General features: G+C 53.8%; 1 long non-coding RNA gene across 9 annotated transcripts in view; it reads left to right on the top strand.

The window, feature by feature from the left end:
• The window catches only part of LOC140077678 (uncharacterized), a 95,198-nt gene that overhangs the window by 50,194 nt on the left and 23,939 nt on the right, over window positions 1-21,065 (top strand). For 5 of the 9 annotated variants that reach the window (XR_011849810.1, XR_011849817.1, XR_011849809.1 and 2 more), the window contains one exon: window positions 20,134-20,310. The exons of 3 other annotated variants lie outside the window; for them this stretch is intronic. This is a non-coding gene — a long non-coding RNA (uncharacterized lncRNA). The remainder of the gene's footprint in view (window positions 1-20,133; window positions 20,311-21,065) is intronic. One more of the 9 variants, XR_011849812.1, reaches the window with a different exon arrangement.

Below are 21,065 nucleotides of genomic sequence, written 5' to 3'. Positions count from 1 at the left end.
GGCTGTATGATACTGTGACCCACTCCGCTCTGCAGTACAGGACATTACAGCACAGCGGGGGCAGTATAATACTGTGACCCAGTCCGCTCTGCAGTACAGGACATTATAGCACAGCGGGGGCTGTATAATACTATGACCCAGTCCGCTCTGCAGTACAGGACATTACAGCACAGCGGGGGCAGTATAATACTGTGACCCAGTCCGCTCTGCAGTACAGGACATTATAGCACAGCGGGGGCTGTATAATACTGTGACCCAGTCCGCTCTGCAGTACAGGACATTATAGCACAGCGGGGGCTGTATGATACTGTGACCCAGTCCGCTCTGCAGTACAGGACATTATAGCACAGCGGGGGCTGTATGATACTGTGACCCAGTCCGCTCTGCAGTACAGGACATTACAGCACAGCGGGGGCAGTATAATACTGTGACCCAGTCCGCTCTGCAGTACAGGACATTATAGCACAGCGGGGGCTGTATAATACTATGACCCAGTCCGCTCTGCAGTACAGGACATTACAGCACAGCGGGGGCAGTATAATACTGTGACCCAGTCCGCTCTGCAGTACAGGACATTATAGCACAGCGGGGGCTGTATAATACTGTGACCCAGTCCGCTCTGCAGTACAGGACATTATAGCACAGCGGGGGCTGTATGATACTGTGACCCAGTCCGCTCTGCAGTACAGGACATTACAGCACAGCGGGGGCAGTATAATACTGTGACCCAGTCCGCTCTGCAGTACAGGACATTATAGCACAGCGGGGGCTGTATAATACTATGACCCAGTCCGCTCTGCAGTACAGGACATTACAGCACAGCGGGGGCAGTATAATACTGTGACCCAGTCCGCTCTGCAGTACAGGACATTATAGCACAGCGGGGGCTGTATAATACTGTGACCCAGTCCGCTCTGCAGTACAGGACATTATAGCACAGCGGGGGCTGTATGATACTGTGACCCAGTCCGCTCTGCAGTACAGGACATTATAGCACAGCGGGGGCTGTATGATACTGTGACCCAGTCCGCTCTGCAGTACAGGACATTACAGCACAGCGGGGGCAGTATAATACTGTGACCCAGTCCGCTCTGCAGTACAGGACATTATAGCACAGCGGGGGCTGTATAATACTATGACCCAGTCCGCTCTGCAGTACAGGACATTACAGCACAGCGGGGGCAGTATAATACTGTGACCCAGTCCGCTCTGCAGTACAGGACATTATAGCACAGCGGGGGCTGTATAATACTGTGACCCAGTCCGCTCTGCAGTACAGGACATTATAGCACAGCGGGGGCTGTATGATACTGTGACCCAGTCCGCTCTGCAGTACAGGACATTACAGCACAGCGGGGGCAGTATAATACTGTGACCCAGTCCGCTCTGCAGTACAGGACATTATAGCACAGCGGGGGCTGTATAATACTATGACCCAGTCCGCTCTGCAGTACAGGACATTACAGCACAGCGGGGGCAGTATAATACTGTGACCCAGTCCGCTCTGCAGTACAGGACATTATAGCACAGCGGGGGCTGTATGATACTGTGACCCAGTCCGCTCTGCAGTACAGGACATTATAGCACAGCGGGGGCTGTATGATACTGTGACCCAGTCCGCTCTGCAGTACAGGACATTATAGCACAGCGGGGGCTGTATAATACTGTGACCCAGTCCGCTCTGCAGTACAGGACATTACAGCACAGCGGGGGCTGTATAATACTATGACCCAGTCCGCTCTGCAGTACAGGACATTACAGCACAGCGGGGGCAGTATAATACTGTGACCCAGTCCGCTCTGCAGTACAGGACATTACAGCACAGCGGGGGCTGTATGATACTGTGACCCACTCCGCTCTGCAGTACAGGACATTATAGCACAGCGGGGGCTGTATAATACTGTGACCCAGTCCGCTCTGCAGTACAGGACATTATAGCACAGCGGGGGCTGTATGATACTGTGACCCAGTCCGCTCTGCAGTACAGGACATTATAGCACAGCGGGGGCTGAATAATACTGTGACCCAGTCCGCTCTGCAGTACAGGACATTATAGCACAGCGGGGGCTGTATAATACTATGACCCAGTCCGCTCTGCAGTACAGGACATTACAGCACAGCGGGGGCAGTATAATACTGTGACCCAGTCCGCTCTGCAGTACAGGACATTATAGCACAGCGGGGGCTGTATAATACTGTGACCCAGTCCGCTCTGCAGTACAGGACATTATAGCACAGCGGGGGCTGTATGATACTGTGACCCAGTCCGCTCTGCAGTACAGGACATTATAGCACAGCGGGGGCTGTATAATATTGTGACCCTGTGTGTGGGGGCTCCGCAGGTTGTGGCGCCACCTCCTGTAGTTTTGCTTCTTCCCATTTATAGACTTGGCATAAGAGCAAGGAAATGTGAAACAATGCAGATGAACTCAGGTGTCCCTGGAGCGGCCGCACCGCCCCAGCCTAATACTACTGTATGTCCTGTGTGTAGGACGGGGGTCTACTGCAGCCATAGTGTATCACATCCCCCTGCTAGGACCGTGCAGCCCTGTCATGGACCCCCCCTAGCTGTGGGGGATCCCAGCTGGAAGCAGATTATTTACAGGGTTTCCTCACTATTATATTTAATGTGATTATATCGCCCACATTGGCCATGTAGTCAGAGGACATCATCCTGCTGAAAGGGGCCGCTGATGTTAAGGGGATTGATGGTCTTTACAATGTTATGGTGCATCATATTGGTCACAGACAATTCTCATGATGCCGGGATACAAGGCAACCTGCAGAGTGTCACCCACATTATGCAGCAGCGCCTATAGTGACTCCTGTTACCACATGTTCCCAGGTAAGATATGAATACACACCCTTGTTAAACATGATCCGTCTGACAAAATGCCGCCTACTATGGCTCTAGGGTGCTGTTGTCAGAGCTTTCAGCAGTGGTCCTGACACCTTTCTATCATAGCCAGCAGTGGTCAGGGGTCAGCATAGGGGCTCTGACCCCTCTGTGACTACACCCCCCATACATAGCGAGCTGCCATGTCCTGTGTGTCCTGACACCTTTCTATCATAGCCAGCAGTGGTCAGGGGTCAGCATGGGCGTTCTGACCCCTCTGTGACTACACCCCCCATGCACAGCGAGCTGCCATGTCCTGTGTGTCCTGATACCTTTCTATCATAGCCAGCAGGGGTCAGCATGGGCGCTCTGACCCCTCTGTGACTACACCCCCCATACACAGGGTGCTGCCATGTCCTGTGTGTCCTGACACCTTTCTATCATAGCCAGCAGTGGTCAGGGGTCAGCATGGGCGCTCTGACCTCTCTGTGACTACACCCCCACATACACAGGGAGCTGCCATGTCCTTTGTCCTGACACCTCCTATCGTAGCCAGCAGTGGTCAGGGGTCAGCATGGGCGCTCTGACCCCTCTGTGACTACACCCCCCATACACAACGAGCTGCCATGTCTTGTGTCCTGACACCTTTCTATCATAGCCAGCAGTGGTCAGGGGTCAGCATGGGGGCTCTGACCCCTCTGTGACTACACCCCCCATGCACAGCGAGCTGCCATGTCCTGTGTGTCCTGACACCTTTCTATCATAGCCAGCAGTGGTCAGGGGTCAGCATGGGCGCTCTGAACCCTCTGTGACTACACCCCCACATACACAGGGAGCTGCCATGTCCTGTGTGTCCTGACATCTTTCTATCATAGCCAGCAGTGGTCAGGGGTCAGCTTGGGCGCTCTGACCTCTCTGTGACTACACCCCCACATACACAGGGAGCTGCCATGTACTTTGTCCTGACACCTCCTATCATAGCCAGCAGTGGTCAGAGGTCATCATGGGCGCTCTGATCTCTCTGTGACTACACCCCCCCCCATACACAGCAAGCTGCCATGTCCTGTGTGTCCTGACACCTTTCCATCATAGCCAGCAGTGGTCAGGGGTCAGCATGGGTGCTCTGACCCCTCTGTGACTACACCCCCCATACACAGCGAGCTGCCATGTCCTGTGTCCTGATACCTTTCTATAATAGCCAGCAGTGGTCAGGGGTCAGCATGGGCGCTCTGACCCCTCTGTGACTACACCCCCCATACACAGCGAGCTGCCATGTCCCGTGTCCTGATACCTTTCTTTCATAGCCAGCAGTGGTCAGGGGTCAGCATGGGCGCTCTGACCCCTCTGTGACTACACCCCCACATACACAGGGAGCTGCCATGTCCTTTGTCCTGACACCTCCTATCATAGCCAGCAGTGGTCAGAGGTCATCATGGGCGCTCTGATCTCTCTGTGACTACACCCCCACATACACAGCAAGCTGCCATGTCCTGTGTGTCCTGACACCTTTCCATCATAGCCAGCAGTGGTCAGGGGTCAGCATGGGTGCTCTGACCCCTCTGTGACTACACCCCCCATACACAGCGAGCTGCCATGTCCTGTGTGTCCTGACACCTTTCTATCATAGCCAGCAGTGGTCAGGGGTCAGCATGGGCGCTCTGACCCCTCTGTGACTACACCCCCCATACACAACGAGCTGCCATGTCTTGTGTCCTGACACCTTTCTATCATAGCCAGCAGTGGTCAGGGGTCAGCATGGGGGCTCTTACCCCTCTGTGACTACACCCCCCATGCACAGCGAGCTGCCATGTCCTGTGTGTCCTGACACCTTTCTATCATAGCCAGCAGTGGTCAGGGGTCAGCATGGGCGCTCTGAACCCTCTGTGACTACACCCCCACATACATAGGGAGCTGCCATGTCCTGTGTGTCCTGACACCTTTCTATCATAGCCAGCAGTGGTCAGGGGTCAGCTTGGGCGCTCTGACCTCTCTGTGACTACACCCCCACATACACAGGGAGCTGCCATGTACTTTGTCCTGACACCTCCTATCATAGCCAGCAGTGGTCAGAGGTCATCATGGGCGCTCTGATCTCTCTGTGACTACACCCCCCCCATACACAGCAAGCTGCCATGTCCTGTGTGTCCTGACACCTTTCCATCATAGCCAGCAGTGGTCAGGGGTCAGCATGGGTGCTCTGACCCCTCTGTGACTACACCCCCCATACACAGCGAGCTGCCATGTCCTGTGTGTCCTGACACCTTTCTATCATAGCCAGCAGTGGTCAGGGGTCAGCATGGGGGCTCTGACCCCTCTGTGACTACACCCCCCATACACAACGAGCTGCCATGGCTTGTGTCCTGACACCTTTCTATCATAGCCAGCAGTGGTCAGGGGTCAGCATGGGGGCTCTGACCCCTCTGTGACTACACCCCCCATACACAGCGAGCTGCCATGTCCTGTGTCCTGATACCTTTCTATAATAGCCAGCAGTGGTCAGGGGTCAGCATGGGCGCTCTGACCCCTCTGTGACTACACCCCCCATACACAGCGAGCTGCCATGTCCCGTGTCCTGATACCTTTCTATCATAGCCAGCAGTGGTCAGGGGTCAGCATGGGCGCTCTGACCCCTCTGTGACTACACCCCCACATACACAGGGAGCTGCCATGTCCTTTGTCCTGACACCTCCTATCATAGCCAGCAGGGGTCAGGGGTGAGCATGGGGGCTCTGACCCCTCTGTGACTACACCCCCCATACACAGCGAGCTGCCATGTCCTGTGTGTCCTGACACCTTTCTATCATAGCCAGCAGTGGTCAGGGGTCAGCATGGGCGTTCTGACCCCTCTGTGACTACACCCCCCATGCACAGCGAGCTGCCATGTCCTGTGTGTCCTGACACCTTTCTATCATAGCCAGCATTGGTCAGGGGTCAGCATGGGCGCTCTGAACCCTCTGTGACTACACCACCACATACACAGGGAGCTGCCATGTCCTGTGTCCTGACACCTTTCTATCATAGCCAGCAGTGGTCAGGGGTCAGCATGGGCGCTCTGACCTCTCTGTGACTACACCCCCACATACACAGGGAGCTGCCATGTCCTTTGTCCTGACACCTCCTATCATAGCCAGCAGTGGTCAGGGGTCAGCATGGGTGCTCTGACCCCTCTGTGACTACACCCCCCATGCACAACGAGCTGCCATGTCTTGTGTCCTGACACCTTTCTATCATAGCCAGCAGTGGTCAGAGGTCATCATGGGCGCTCTGACCCCTCTGTGACTACACCCCCCATACACAGCGAGCTGCCATGTCCTGTGTGTCCTGACACCTTTCTATCATAGCCAGCAGTGGTCAGGGGTCAGCATGGGCGCTCTGACCCCTCTGTGACTACACCCCCCATACACAACGAGCTGCCATGTCTTGTGTCCTGACACCTTTCTATCATAGCCAGCAGTGATAGGGGTCTGCATCGGAGCTCTGATCCCTCTGTGACTACACCCCCCATACACAGCGAGCTGCCATGTCCTGTGTGTCCTGACACCTTTCTATCATAGCCAGCAGTGGTCAGGGGTCAGCATGGGCGCTCTGACCCCTCTGTAACTACACCCCCCATACACAGCGACCTGCCATGTCCTGTGTCCTGATACCTTTCTATCATAGCCAGCAGTGGTCAGGGGTCAGCATGGGCGCTCTGACCCCTCTGTGACTACACCCCCACATACACAGGGAGCTGCCATGTCCTTTGTCCTGACACCTCCTATCATAGCCAGCAGTGGTCAGAGGTCATCATGGGCGCTCTGATCTCTCTGTGACTACACCCCCCCATACACAGCAAGCTGCCATGTCCTGTGTGTCCTGACACCTTTCCATCATAGCCAGCAGTGGTCAGGGGTCAGCATGGGCGCTCTGACCCCTCTGTGACTACACCCTCCATACACAACGAGCTGCCATGTCTTGTGTCCTGACACCTTTCTATCATAGCCAGCAGTGGTCAGGGGTCAGCATGGGGGCTCTGACCCCTCTGTGACTACACCCCCCATACACAGCGAGCTGCCATGTCCTGTGTGTCCTGACACCTTTCTATCATAGCCAGCAGTGGTCAGGGGTCAGCATGGGCGTTCTGACCCACTCTGTGACTACACCCCCCATGCACAGCGAGCTGCCATGTCCTGTGTGTCCTGACACCTTTCTATCATAGCCAGCAGTGGTCAGGGGTCAGCATGGGTGCTCTGACCCCTCTGTGACTACACCCCCCATACACAGCGAGCTGCCATGTCCTGTGTGTCCTGACACCTTTCTATCATAGCCAGCAGTGGTCAGGGGTCAGCATGGGCGCTCTGACCCCTCTGTGACTACACCCCCCATACACAACGAGCTGCCATGTCTTGTGTCCTGACACCTTTCTATCATAGCCAGCAGTGATAGGGGTCTGCATCGGTGCTCTGATCCCTCTGTGACTACACCCCCCATACACAGCGAGCTGCCATGTCCTGTGTGTCCTGACACCTTTCTATCATAGCCAGCAGTGGTCAGGGGTCAGCATGGGCGCTCTGACCCCTCTGTGACTACACCCCCCATACACAGCGAGCTGCCATGTCCTGTGTCCTGATACCTTTCTATCATAGCCAGCAGTGGTCAGGGGTCAGCATGGGCGCTCTGACCCCTCTGTGACTACACCCCCCATACACAGCGAGCTGCCATGTCCTGTGTATCCTGACACCTTTCCATCATAGCCAGCAGTGGTCAGGGGTCAGCATGGGTGCTCTGACCTCTCTGTGACTACACCCCCACATACACAGGGAGCTGCCATGTACTTTGTCCTGACACCTCCTATCATAGCCAGCAGTGGTCAGAGGTCATCATGGGCGCTCTGATCTCTCTGTGACTACACCCCCCCATACACAGCAAGCTGCCATGTCCTGTGTGTCCTGACACCTTTCCATCATAGCCAGCAGTGGTCAGGGGTCAGCATGGGGGCTCTGACCCCTCTGTGACTACACCCCCCATACACAGCGAGCTGCCATGTCCTGTGTGTCCTGACACCTTTCTATCATAGCCAGCAGTGGTCAGGGGTCAGCATGGGCGCTCTGACCCCTCTGTGACTACACCCCCCATACACAACGAGCTGCCATGTCTTGTGTCCTGACACCTTTCTATCATAGCCAGCAGTGGTCAGGGGTCAGCATGGGTGGGCGCTCTGACCCCTCTGTGACTACACCCCCCATACACAGCGAGCTGCCATGTCCTGTGTCCTGACACCTTTCTATCATAGCCAGCAGTGGTCAGGGGTCAGCATGGGCGCTCTGACCCCTCTGTGACTACACCCCCCATACACAACGAGCTGCCATGTCTTGTGTCCTGACACCTTTCTATCATAGCCAGCAGTGGTCAGGGGTCAGCATGGGGGCTCTGACCCCTTTGTGACTACACCCCCCATACACAGCGAGCTGCCATGTCCTGTGTGTCCTGACACCTTTCTATCATAGCCAGCAGTGGTCAGGGGTCAGCATGGGCGTTCTGACCCCTCTGTGACTACACCCCCCATGCACAGCGAGCTGCCATGTCCTGTGTGTCCTGACACCTTTATATCATAGCCAGCAGTGGTCAGGGGTCAGCATGGGCGCTCTGAACCCTCAGTGACTACACCCCACATACACAGGGAGCTGCCATGTCCTGTGTCCTGACACCTTTCTATCATAGCCAGCAGTGGTCAGGGGTCAGCATGGGTGCTCTGACCCCTCTGTGACTACACCCCCCCATACACAACGAGCTGCCATGTCTTGTGTCCTGACACCTTTCTATCATAGCCAGCGGTGGTCAGGGGTCAGCATGGGGGCTCTGACCCCTCTGTGACTACACCCCCCATACACAGCGAGCTGCCATGTCCTGTGTGTCCTGACACCTTTCTATCATAGCCAGCAGTGGTCAGGGGTCAGCATGGGCGCTCTGACCCCTCTGTGACTACACCCCCCATACACAGCGAGCTGCCATGTCCTGTGTGTCCTGACACCTTTCTATCATAGCCAGCAGTGGTCAGGGGTCAGCATGGGCGCTCTGACCCCTCTGTGACTACACCCCCCATACACAGCGAGCTGCCATGTCCTGTGTCCTGACACCTTTCTATCATAGCCAGCAGTGGTCAGGGGTCAGCATGGGCGCTCTCACCCCTCTGTGACTACACCCCCACATACACAGGGAGCTGCCATGTCCTGTGTCCTGACACCTTTCTATCATAGCCAGCAGTGGTCAGGGGTCAGCATGGGCGCTCTGACCTCTCTGTGACTACACCCCCTCATACACAGCGAGCTGCCATGTCCTGACACCTTTCTATCATAGTCAGCAGTGGTCAGGGGTCAGCATGGGTGCTCTGACCCCTCTGTGACTACACCCCCCCATACACAGCGAGCTGCCATGTCCTGTGTGTCCTGACACCTTTCTATCATAGCCAGCAGTGGTCAGGGGTCAGCATGGGTGCTCTGACCCCTCTGTGACTACACCCCCCATACACAGCGAGCTGCCATGTCCTGTGTGTCCTGACACCTTTCTATCATAGCCAGCAGTGGTCAGGGGTCAGCATGGGTGCTCTGACCCCTCTGTGACTACACCCACCATACACAGCGAGCTGCCATGTCCTGTGTGTCCTGACACCTTTCTATCATAGCCAGCAGTGGTCAGGGGTCAGCATAGACGCTCTGACCTCTCTGTGACTACACCCCCCATACACAGCGAGCTGCCATGTCCTGTGTGTCCTGACACCTTTCTATCATAGCCAGCAGTGGTCAGGGCCCCCATACACAGTGAGCTGCCATGTTCTGTGTCCTGACACCTTTCTATCATAGTCAGCAGTGGTCAGGGGTCAGCATGGGTGCTCTGACCCCTCTGTGACTACATCCCCCATACACAGCGAGCTGTCATGTCCTGTGTGTCCTGACACCTTTCTATCATAGCCAGCAGTGGTCAGGGGTCAGCATGGGTGCTCTGACCCCTCTGTGTCTACACCCCCCATACACAGCGAGCTGTCATGTCCTGTGTGTCCTGACACCTTTCTATCATAGCCATCAGTGGTCAGGGGTCAGCATGGGTGCTCTGACCTCTCTGTGACTACACCCCCCAAACACAGCGAGCTGCCATGTCCTGTGTGTCCTGACACCTTTCTATCATAGCCAGCAGTGGTCAGGGCCCCCATACACAGTGAGCTGCCATGTTCTGTGTCCTGACACCTTTCTATCATAGTCAGCAGTGGTCAGGGGTCAGCATGGGTGCTCTGACCCCTCTGTGACTACACCCCCCATACACAGCGAGCTGCCATGTCCTGTGTGTCCTGACACCTTTCTATCATAGCCAGCAGAGGTCAGGGGTCAGCATGGGTGCTCTGACCTCTCTGTGACTACACCCCCCATACACAGCGAGCTGCTATGTCCTGTGTCCTGACACCTTTCTATCATAGCCAGCAGTGGTCAGGGGTCAGCATGGGTGGGCGCTCTGACCCCTCTGTGACTACACCCCCCATACACAGCGAGCTGCCATGTCCTGTGTCCTGACACCTTTCTATCATAGCCAGCAGTGGTCAGGGGTCAGCATGGGCGCTCTGACCCCTCTGTGACTACACCCCCCATACACAGCGAGCTGCCATGTCCTGTGTGTCCTGACACCTTTCTATCATAGCCAGCAGTAGTCAGGGGTCAGCATGGGTGCTCTGACCTCTCTGTGACTACACCCCCCATACACAGCGAGCTGCCATGTCCTGTGTGTCCTGACACCTTTCTATCATAGCCAGCAGTGGTCAGGGGTGAGCATGGGGGCTCTGACCCCTCTGTGACTACACCCCCCATACACAGCGAGCTGCCATGTCCTGTGTGTCCTGACACCTTTCTATCATAGCCAGCAGTGGTCATGGGTCAGCATGGGTGCTCTGACCCCTCTGTGACTACACCCCCCATACACAGCGAGCTGCCATGTCCTGTGTGTCCTGACACCTTTCTATCATAGCCAGCAGTGGTCAGGGGTCAGCATGGGCGCTCTGACCCCTCTGTGACTACACCCCCCATACACAGCGAGCTGCCATGTCCTGTGTGTCCTGACACCTTTCTATCATAGCCAGCAGTGGTCAGGGGTGAGCATGGGGGCTCTGACCCCTCTGTGACTACACCCCCCATACACAGCGAGCTGCCATGTCCTGTGTGTCCTGACACCTTTCTATCATAGCCAGCAGTGGTCATGGGTCAGCATGGGTGGGCGCTCTGACCCCTCTGTGACTACACCCCCCATACACAGCGAGCTGCCATGTCCTGTGTGTCCTGACACCTTCCTATAATAGCCAGCAGTGGTCAGGGGTCAGCATGGGCGCTCTGACCTCTCTGTTACTACACCCCCCATACACAGCGAGCTGCCATGTCCTGTGTGGATGTGGATGATGTTCACTACATTGTGACATATTGTCAAATATGCCTTTTTGTCCCATGACCTGCACACAGTGATGTTCTGTATGATCTCTATGTGGTGGTAATCTGCTTCCATCTAGTGGTCACTTTACTAATAACAATCAGACTTATCCGCCCCATATACCTTGGATAAGTACTGATAGTGGGTGGACCTATAGTGAAAGCTGCTGTTTAGATTGGGAATGTAATTCAGCCCGGTAATAGCATTGATAGACACTAATTATTGTAATTTGCAGTACTTACAATTCTGATCTATATAATATACAAAAAAATGTCACTAATCTATTATCTTACTGCTGCTATTCCACTTCCATACATACCGTTTGTGCCTGGGTCATAGATGTTATTGCAGGTCATAGGAGGCGCTAGGAGGTCATAGGGAGCGTCTCCTCTGCTGCATCAGCTCTTCCTCATGTGGGCGAATGTGGGCAGCCATTCTTCATAAGGGAATAGGATAAAATATAATAAATGAAGGTGTTGCTGCTTCAACCAGTCATCAGCCGTCATCATATATACAAGAATCCTAGGTGAATGGGACTTCAGACGATCCTGGAGCTTGGTGATTGCTGGATAACAGATGGGAGGAGGACACAGGACGGGGTAGTAAAGAGAGTTGAAACTTCATGCAGTTAGCGAGTGTTATGGGCTGCCTAAACTGTTGAGACTGGTTGTTATTCTGATAGTCCAGGGCAGGGCATTCCAGAGAATTGGTGCAGCTCTGGAGAAGTCTAGGAGACATGTGGGAGAGGTTTGAATTATAGTAGAGATTAATCTAAGATCGCTGGCAGATGGAGGTTATAGAAGAATTTGGGAAATGGTCGGGTTATCAAATTAACTTTCCCTGGACCCAGGGGTCAGGGGCAAACTTGTAGATCAAAAGGTAACTATATGCGAGAATAGCTTTAGATATTTAGGGATACAAATAGCAAAAGAACTGTACATGTTTTTGGAACTTAATCTGATACCCCTATTGTAGGGCAATAGAGAAAGAATTCACTGCTAGGATAGGCTGCCGTTATGTAGGTCAGACAGAAAATCATCTTCCTCCCACAAATGTTATCAGCCGGAGCAATGTGATAGAGGAATCAATGTTCAGGGAGATTGGGGCAATGCTCAACGATTTAATGTGGGGGTGAAAAAAGGCTCGCATGAAGGTAAGTTATTTATATCGTTCTTTGGAGGGAGGGGGGTTGGGGGGGAGTACTTTTCCTTTTTTGTGTACTTAATGGCCGCACAAATAAGTAGATTGGTAAAGTGTGAAAGTAATCACGTGATTGGGAGGCTGATGAACCCCACTGCGGGTTCAATTCAATCAATATTTGAGGTTTTAGAGAGTGGGTTTTTGGCAGCGGGAGGTAGAGGAAGTGGGGACTTTCTAAACTATTGTTTAAAAGTTGGGCAATGTTAAAGAAAATGTTGAATATTCATAATTATGGGGTAATTATCAGATACCAGAGGTAATGGGGATTCCTGATTCCAAGTTGCACATGCACTTAGAGAACATCAAAAGAAAAAGGGTCAGGTTTGAGGGTCTAATCACACGAATGTATAGATTTAGTATTGGATAATGATAACACTAGGAATATAATTTGTAAGGTGTATAAACATTTAGTCAAAGGGTTTTCAATAAACATTCAACACAAATCACCCAAAAAATGGAAACCGGTGGTAGATGCAAAAATCACCTGTAGGATGGGAGAAAGTGTATAGGAATATAAGGTGGGTGTAATCTGGAGATGTTTCTGAGATGCATGCGGCAATGGTGAGCAAGAGATTGAATATGCGGTGAAAAGGAGAGGACGGAGTCCAGCACAACCTCAGGACAGCGGGCCTGCTGCCCCGGTGCTATAGTGATCCCACAGACCGAGATGGAGAGGTCAGGATAGACTCTGTTAGTGGATGGTGCAAAGACAAGAAATATGGAAAGATTAAGTTTCAAGAAGAGAGAGGACATGATGTTAGAGACAGCAGAGAGACAGTCACTAGTGTTCTGGAGTAAGGCCGGGCTGATGTTACGTGCAGAAGTATACAGCTGGGTGTCATCAGCAGAGAGATGATACTGGAAACCAAATCTGCTGATGGTTTGTCCAATGTGGGCTGTATAGAGGGAGAAGAGAAGAGGACCTAGGACTGAGCCCTGAGGACCGCGACACTGAGAGGAGAGGACCTAGGACTGAGCCCTGGGGAACCCCGACACTGAGAGGAGAGGAGCTAGGACTGAGCCCTGAGGAACCCCGACACTGAGAGGAGAGGACCTAGGACTGAGCCCTGAGGAACCCCGACACTGAGAGGAGAGGAGCTAGGACTGAGCCCTGAGGAACCCGACACTGAGAGGAGAGGACCTAGGACTGAGCCCTGAGGAACCCCGACACTGAGAGGAGAGGAGCTAGGACTGGGCTCTGAGGAACCCCGACACAGGAGAGGACCTAGGACTGAGCCCTGAGGAACCCCGACACTGAGAGGAGAGGACCTAGGACTGAGCCCTGAGGAACCCCGACACTGAGAGGAGAGGACCTAGGACTGAGCCCTGAGGAACCCCGACACAGAGGAGAGGACCTAGGACTGAGCCCTGAGGAACCACAACACTGAGAGGAGAGGACCTAGGACTGAGCCCTGAGGAACCCCGACACTGAGAGGAGAGGACCTTGGACTGAGCCCTGAGGACCCCGACACTGAGAGGAGAGGAGCTAGGACTGAGCCCTGAGGAACCCCGACACTGAGAGGAGAGGACCTAGGACTGAGCCCTGAGGACCCCGACACTGAGAGGAGAGGACCTAGGACTGAGCCCTGGGGAACCCCGACACTGAGAGGAGAGGAGCTAGGACTGAGCCCTGAGGAACCCGACACTGAGAGGAGAGGACCTAGGACTGAGCCCTGAGGAACCCCGACACTGAGAGGAGAGGAGCTAGGACTGGGCTCTGAGGAACCCCGACACAGGAGAGGACCTAGGACTGAGCCCTGAGGAACCCCGACACTGAGAGGAGAGGACCTAGGACTGAGCCCTGAGGAACCCCGACACTGAGAGGAGAGGACCTAGGACTGAGCCCTGAGGAACCCCGACACTGAGAGGAGAGGAGCTAGGACTGAGCCCTGAGGAACCCCGACACTGAGAGGAGAGGACCTAGGACTGAGCCCTGAGGACCCCGACACTGAGAGGAGAGGAGCTAGGACTGGGCTCTGAGGAACCCCGACACTGAGAGGAGAGGACCTAGGACTGAGCCCTGGGGAACCCCGACACTGAGAGGAGAGGACCTAGGACTGAGCCCTGGGGAACCCCGACACTGAGAGGAGAGGACCTAGGACTGAGCCCTGAGGAACCCCGACACTGAGAGGAGAGGAGCTAGGACTGGGCTCTGAGGAACCCCGACACTGAGAGGAGAGGACCTAGGACTGAGCCCTGGGGAACCCCGACACTGAGAGGAGAGGAGCTAGGACTGAGCCCTGGGGAACCCCGACACTGAGAGGAGAGGAGCTAGGACTGGGCTCTGAGGAACCCCGACACTGAGAGGAGAGGACCTAGGACTGAGCCCTGGGGAACCCCGACACTGAGAGGAGAGGACCTAGGACTGAGCCCTGGGGAACCCCGACACTGAGAGGAGAGGACCTAGGACTGAGCCCTGAGGAACCCCGACACAGAGGAGAGGACCTAGGACTGAGCCCTGAGGAACCCCGACACAGAGGAGAGGACCTAGGACTGAGCCCTGAGGAACCCCGACACAGAGGAGAGGACCTAGGACTGAGCCCTGAGGAACCCCGACACTGAGAGGAGAGGACCTAGGACTGAGCCCTGAGGACCCCGACACTGAGAGGAGAGGACCTAGGACTGAGCCCTGGGGAACCCCGACACTGAGAGGAGAGGACCTAGGACTGAGCCCTGAGGAACCCCGACACAGAGGAGAGGACCTAGGACTGAGCCCTGAGGAACCCCGACATTGAGAGGAGAGGACCTAGGACTGAGCCCTGAGGAACCCCGACACAGAGGAGAGGACCTAGGACTGAGCCCTGAGGAACCACGACACTGAGAGGAGAGGACCTAGGACTGAGCCCTGAGGAACCCCGACACTGAGAGGAGAGGACCTAGGACTGAGCCCTGAGGACCCCGACACTGAGAGGAGAGGACCTAGGACTGAGCCCTGAGGAACCCCGACACAGAGGAGAGGAGCTAGGACTGAGCCCTGAGGAACCACGACACTGAGAGGAGAGGACCTAGGACTGAGCCCTGAGGAACCACGACACTGAGAGGAGAGTACCTAGGACTGAGCCCTGAGGAACCCCGACACTGAGAGCAGAGTACCTAGGACTGAGCCCTGAGGAACGCCGACACTGAGGAGAGGAGCTAGGACTGAGCCCTGAGGACCCCGACACTGAGAGGAGAGGACCTAGGACTGAGCCCTGAGGAACCCCGACACTGAGAGGAGAGGAGCTAGGACTGGGCCCTGAGGAACCCCGACACTGAGAGGAGAGGAGCTAGGACTGGGCTCTGAGGAACCCCGACACTGAGAGGAGAGGACCTAGAACTGAGCCCTGAGGAACCCCGACACTGAGAGCAGAGGACCTAGGACTGAGCCCTGAGGAACCCCGACACAGAGGAGAGGACCTAGGACTGAGCCCTGAGGAACCCCGACACTGAGAGCAGAGGACCTAGGACTGAGCCCTGAGGAACCCCGACACTGAGAGGAGAGGACCTAGGACTGAGCCCTGGGGAACCCCGACACTGAGAGGAGAGGACCTAGGACTGAGCCCTGAGGAACCCCGACACTGAGAGGAGAGGAGCTAGGACTGAGCCCTGAGGAACCACGACACTGAGAGGAGAGGACCTAGGACTGAGGCCTGAGGACCCCGACACTGAGAGGAGAGGACCTAGGACTGAGCCCTGAGGACCCCGACACAGAGGAGAGGACCTAGGACTGAGCCCTGAGGAACCCCGACACTGAGAGGAGAGGACCTAGGACTGAGCCCTGGGGAACCCCGACACTGAGAGGAGAGGACCTAGGACTGAGCCCTGAGGAACCCCGACACAGAGGAGAGGACCTAGGACTGAGCCTTGAGGAACCCCGAAACTGAGAGGAGAGGACCTAGGACTGAGCCCTGAGGAACCCCGACACTGAGAGGAGAGGACCTAGGACTGAGCCCTGAGGAACCCCGACACTGAGAGGAGAGGAGCTAGGACTGAGCCCTGAGGAACCACGACACTGAGAGGAGAGGACCTAGAACTGAGCCCTGAGGACCCCGACACTGAGAGGAGAGGAGCTAGGACTGGGCTCTGAGGAACCCCGACACTGAGAGGAGAGGACCTAGGACTGAGCCCTGAGGAACCCCGACACTGAGAGCAGAGGACCTAGGACTGAGCCCTGAGGAACACCGACACTGAGAGCAGAGTACCTAGGACTGAGCCCTGAGGAACGCCGACACTGAGGAGAGGACCTAGGACTGAGCCCTGAGGAACCACGACACTGAGAGGAGAGGAGCTAGGACTGAGCCCTGAGGAACCCCAACACTGGGAGGAGAGGACCTAGGACTGAGCCCTGAGGAACCCCGACACTGAGAGGAGAGGACCTAGGACTGAGCCCTGAGGAACCCCGACACTGAGAGCAGAGGACCTAGGACTGAGCCCTGAGGAACACCGACACTGAGAGCAGAGTACCTAGGACTGAGCCCTGAGGAACGCCGACACTGAGGAGAGGACCTAGGACTGAGCCCTGAGGAACCACGACACTGAGAGGAGAGGAGCTAGGACTGAACCCTGAGGAACCCCGACACTGAGAGGAGAGGACCTAGGACTGAGCCCTGAGGAACCCCGACACAGAGGAGAGGACCTAGGACTGAGCCCTGAGGAACCACGACACTGAGAGGAGAGGAGCTAGGACTGAGCCCTGAGGACCCCGACACAGAGGAGAGGACCTAGGACTGAGCCCTGAGGAACCCCGACACTGAGAGGAGAGGACCTAGGACTGAGCCCTGAGGAACCCCGACACTGAGAGGAGAGGACCTAGGACTGAGCCCTGAGGAACCCGACACTGAGAGGAGAGGACCTAGGACTGAGCCCTGAGGAACCCCGACACTGAGAGGAGAGGAGCTAGGACTGAGCCCTGAGGAACCACGACACTGAGAGGAGAGGACCTAGAACTGAGCCCTGAGGACCCCGACACTGAGAGGAGAGGAGCTAGGACTGGGCTCTGAGGAACCCCGACACTGAGAGGAGAGGACCTAGGACTGAGCCCTGAGGAACCCCGACACTGAGAGCAGAGGACCTAGGACTGAGCCCTGAGGAACACCGACACTGAGAGCAGAGTACCTAGGACTGAGCCCTGAGGAACGCCGACACTGAGGAGAGGACCTAGGACTGAGCCCTGAGGAACCACGACACTGAGAGGAGAGGAGCTAGGACTGAGCCCTGAGGAACCCCAACACTGGGAGGAGAGGACCTAGGACTGAGCCCTGAGGAACCCCGACACTGAGAGGAGAGGACCTAGGACTGAGCCCTGAGGAACCCCGACACTGAGAGCAGAGGACCTAGGACTGAGCCCTGAGGAACACCGACACTGAGAGCAGAGTACCTAGGACTGAGCCCTGAGGAACGCCGACACTGAGGAGAGGACCTAGGACTGAGCCCTGAGGAACCACGACACTGAGAGGAGAGGAGCTAGGACTGAGCCCTGAGGAACCCCGACACTGAGAGGAGAGGACCTAGGACTGAGCCCTGAGGAACCCCGACAGAGAGAGGAACAGAAGAAGAAAGTTCCAGAGAAGGAGACACTGAAAGTGCGGTCAGAGAGATGGGAGGAAAACCGAGAGTGCAGGGTCCTTTAGGCCATGGGAGCGAATCCCCTGAGGAGGAGATGGTGGTCCACAGTATCGAACGCTTCCGAGAGATCCAGAAGAACAAGGAGAGAACAGTCACCTTTGGATTTAGTGAGGAGATCATTGGAGACTTTACAGCAGATTCAGTGGAATACATAGAGCGGAAATTAGATTGTAGGGGGTCAAGGAGGGAGTTAGCTGAGATTTAGCGGGTTATAGAGAATAGACCAGGCGTCCCAGGAGTTTGGAGATGACAGATTAGAAACTGGTCTGTATTTAGTAGCACTGGATGGGTCCAGGGAAGGTTTCTTTAGTAATGGGGTAACAACGGCATGCTTGAAAGAAGAGGGGACGACACCAGAAGAGACATTGAAGATTTTAGTGAGAAGTATCATACGAGATGTGAGGGGATGGGGTCACTGATGCAGGTAGTGGGGCGAGCAGAGGAAAGGAGCCTGGACACTGGATCTCGGCGACATTATCATGTGCTAATACACAGACACTTCCAGAGGTATCCAGTATTTATAGAGGTTGTCTAAATACAAACACAGCATTACCCTTTGGCCTATCATCGGCCCCCACAATATTTACAAAAATCATGGCCGAGGTTTCTGCTTCCTTTAATCTGAAAGGTCTCCAGATGATTCTGTATCTGGATGGTCTGGTGATTACTGCTACCTCCGAAAGCTCTTGTCCGATATCTGCTGAATGTGGGACACCTTGCTGGATCTGGGGTGGCTAATTTTTCCTGAAAGGGAGATAATATCAGTCTCAGAATTTGTCTCAGTTTTTTTGTTTTTTGTTACTGCTTCTTACCCTGAGCTTGCTGGGTCTGCTAACTTCCAGCTTTCCGGCAGTCCAATGGGTGCAGGCTCACTCCAGAATACTTCAGGGGTTCCTACTATCTTCCTGGGAAAGGTCACGTCGTTCCTTGGACAGGATGGTTACCATACCAAAGTGTGAACAGTTCTCATTGTTGGTAAAGGATTGACAAAAAAATCCCGGATTGGAGTATCATGGAGACCATCACCTCAGATAAGCTACAACAGATGCCGGCAGCTATGGCTTGGGTGCACATTCAGAAGGAAAACTTGTCCCAGGGGGATGGGATCAATCTTTGAGCTCTATGCAGTTTGCCAGGCCCTTTGAGTCCTAGAACCGACCGAAAAGGACAACCATGTCAAAATTATTTCTGACAATATTGCAACAATTATGTACATCGACAGGGGCATAAGAAGCAAGACTGAGGCAGATCTTGATTCCGCTTTTTTTATTGGGCAGACTCCTTCTGTGGGGTAGATGTTCTGTGTCAGCTGTGGTGATTTCAAGAATGAAGGAGTCCTGATCTCAGGTTATCCTGGTCGCTCCATTTTGGCCGTAGAGATCCTGTTTTTCTGATGGAGATGGCGAAAGGGGACTACATGGATTAAGCAGTGTGCCAAGATCTCCTGTGCCAGGGTCCTGTCCTTCATCCTGTGGTCCACCAACTTCATCTGGCAGCATGGGGACTGAATATGACTTGCTAAAAAGCAAGGTATTCTCAGGGAAGGTAAGATCTTCCCTCTTGTCAAGTTGTAAGGTTATAACTTCTATAATGTATAATAGAATTTGGAATGTGTTCCTTAAGTTTTCCAAAGATAGATGGGACCGAGCCTTCCTGCCGAACATTAGTTTGTTGTTGGACATTTTGCGAAATGGACTTGACATGGGACTTATGGACCTTCGGGGTAGAGACCCTATTGCGGCCCATAGTGCTTTTCTGGATTATAAATTGGCCAATTGCCGTTTTTAGAGCTTACAGAGTCCACCCTCCAGTTCAAGCTTCTGTTCCTCCATTGGATCTCAATGTAGTGTCATCAGTTTTAACTAGTGTCCCATTTGAACCTCCTTCACAGGTGTCTCTCCCTTTTCTTAGTCTTAAAACGTCCTTCCTTCTAGCTATATCTACCTCTAGAAGAGTCGGGGAGATTCAAGCTTTTTCCTGCCCCATATTGTAAGATTCTAGAAGATTGTAATTTTAATCCTACAGCATCATCCTTCTTTTTTTTACCAAAGGTTGTGCCAGCAAGAAGTGAGTCTCCCTTCCTTCTGCCCAAACTCTACTTCGGAGAAAGAAAGGGATTTCATACTGTACTCCAGGTGTCCGTAGGTGCATTTTAATATATGTTCAGCATACAGAGGAGTTTAGGGGCTCTGATCATCAACTTCTACAATTTCAGGGAGCAAACAAAGGTAAGGCAGCAAGTAAAACTACAATTGCCGCTGGATTAAGATGGCTGCAGGCAGTCCCCGGGTTATGTACAAGATAGGTTCTGTAGGTTTGTTCTTAAGTTGAATTTGTATGTAAGTCGGAACTGTTAACTTTATAATTGCAGCTCCAGACAAATTTTTTTTTGGTCTTTGTGACAATTGGATCTTAAAAATGTTGGATTGTCATAGGAACCAGGATTAACAATAAATCTTAATTACAGACATTTTAATAACTGTTTAGCCAAATGCTAACATACAGTAAGTTACCAACATCCAGAGGTCCGTTTGTAACTAGCGGTCGTCTGTAAGTCGGGTGTTCTCAAGTATGGGACCGCCTGTATTTCCTTGTGATGCCAAGAAATACACATTCCCGTCCCTACTGGATTAAAGGCTCATTCTACCAAGGCTATGGCTGCATCTCAGTGTAACCCTGGTTAAGGGGGAAATCTAATTACTGATAAATGTAATTTTCAGCTTTCATATCCTACCTGATGGGGTAAATAATTTAGTGGTGAAAAAGCTAGTGACAGGTTCCCTTTAAGATGCATTTACCGTATTATTGGACTATATATGACTCACCCCAGATTTAGTTATCCAAAAAAGGAAAAATACACCAATTAAAATATCCCTGTTGGTTGCACACCAGCACACACAAAAATAGGAACACACTGGGCGCAGCTATGGGATATAACTAGGAATTTATTCTATGTTTTATGCCAGGATGTATTAAAGTTGTA

The sequence above is a fragment of the Engystomops pustulosus genome, chromosome 9, assembly GCF_040894005.1.
Source record: "Engystomops pustulosus chromosome 9, aEngPut4.maternal, whole genome shotgun sequence".
Classification (NCBI taxonomy): domain Eukaryota; kingdom Metazoa; phylum Chordata; class Amphibia; order Anura; family Leptodactylidae; genus Engystomops; species Engystomops pustulosus.
This window is presented reverse-complemented; position numbering and strand designations above follow the sequence as displayed.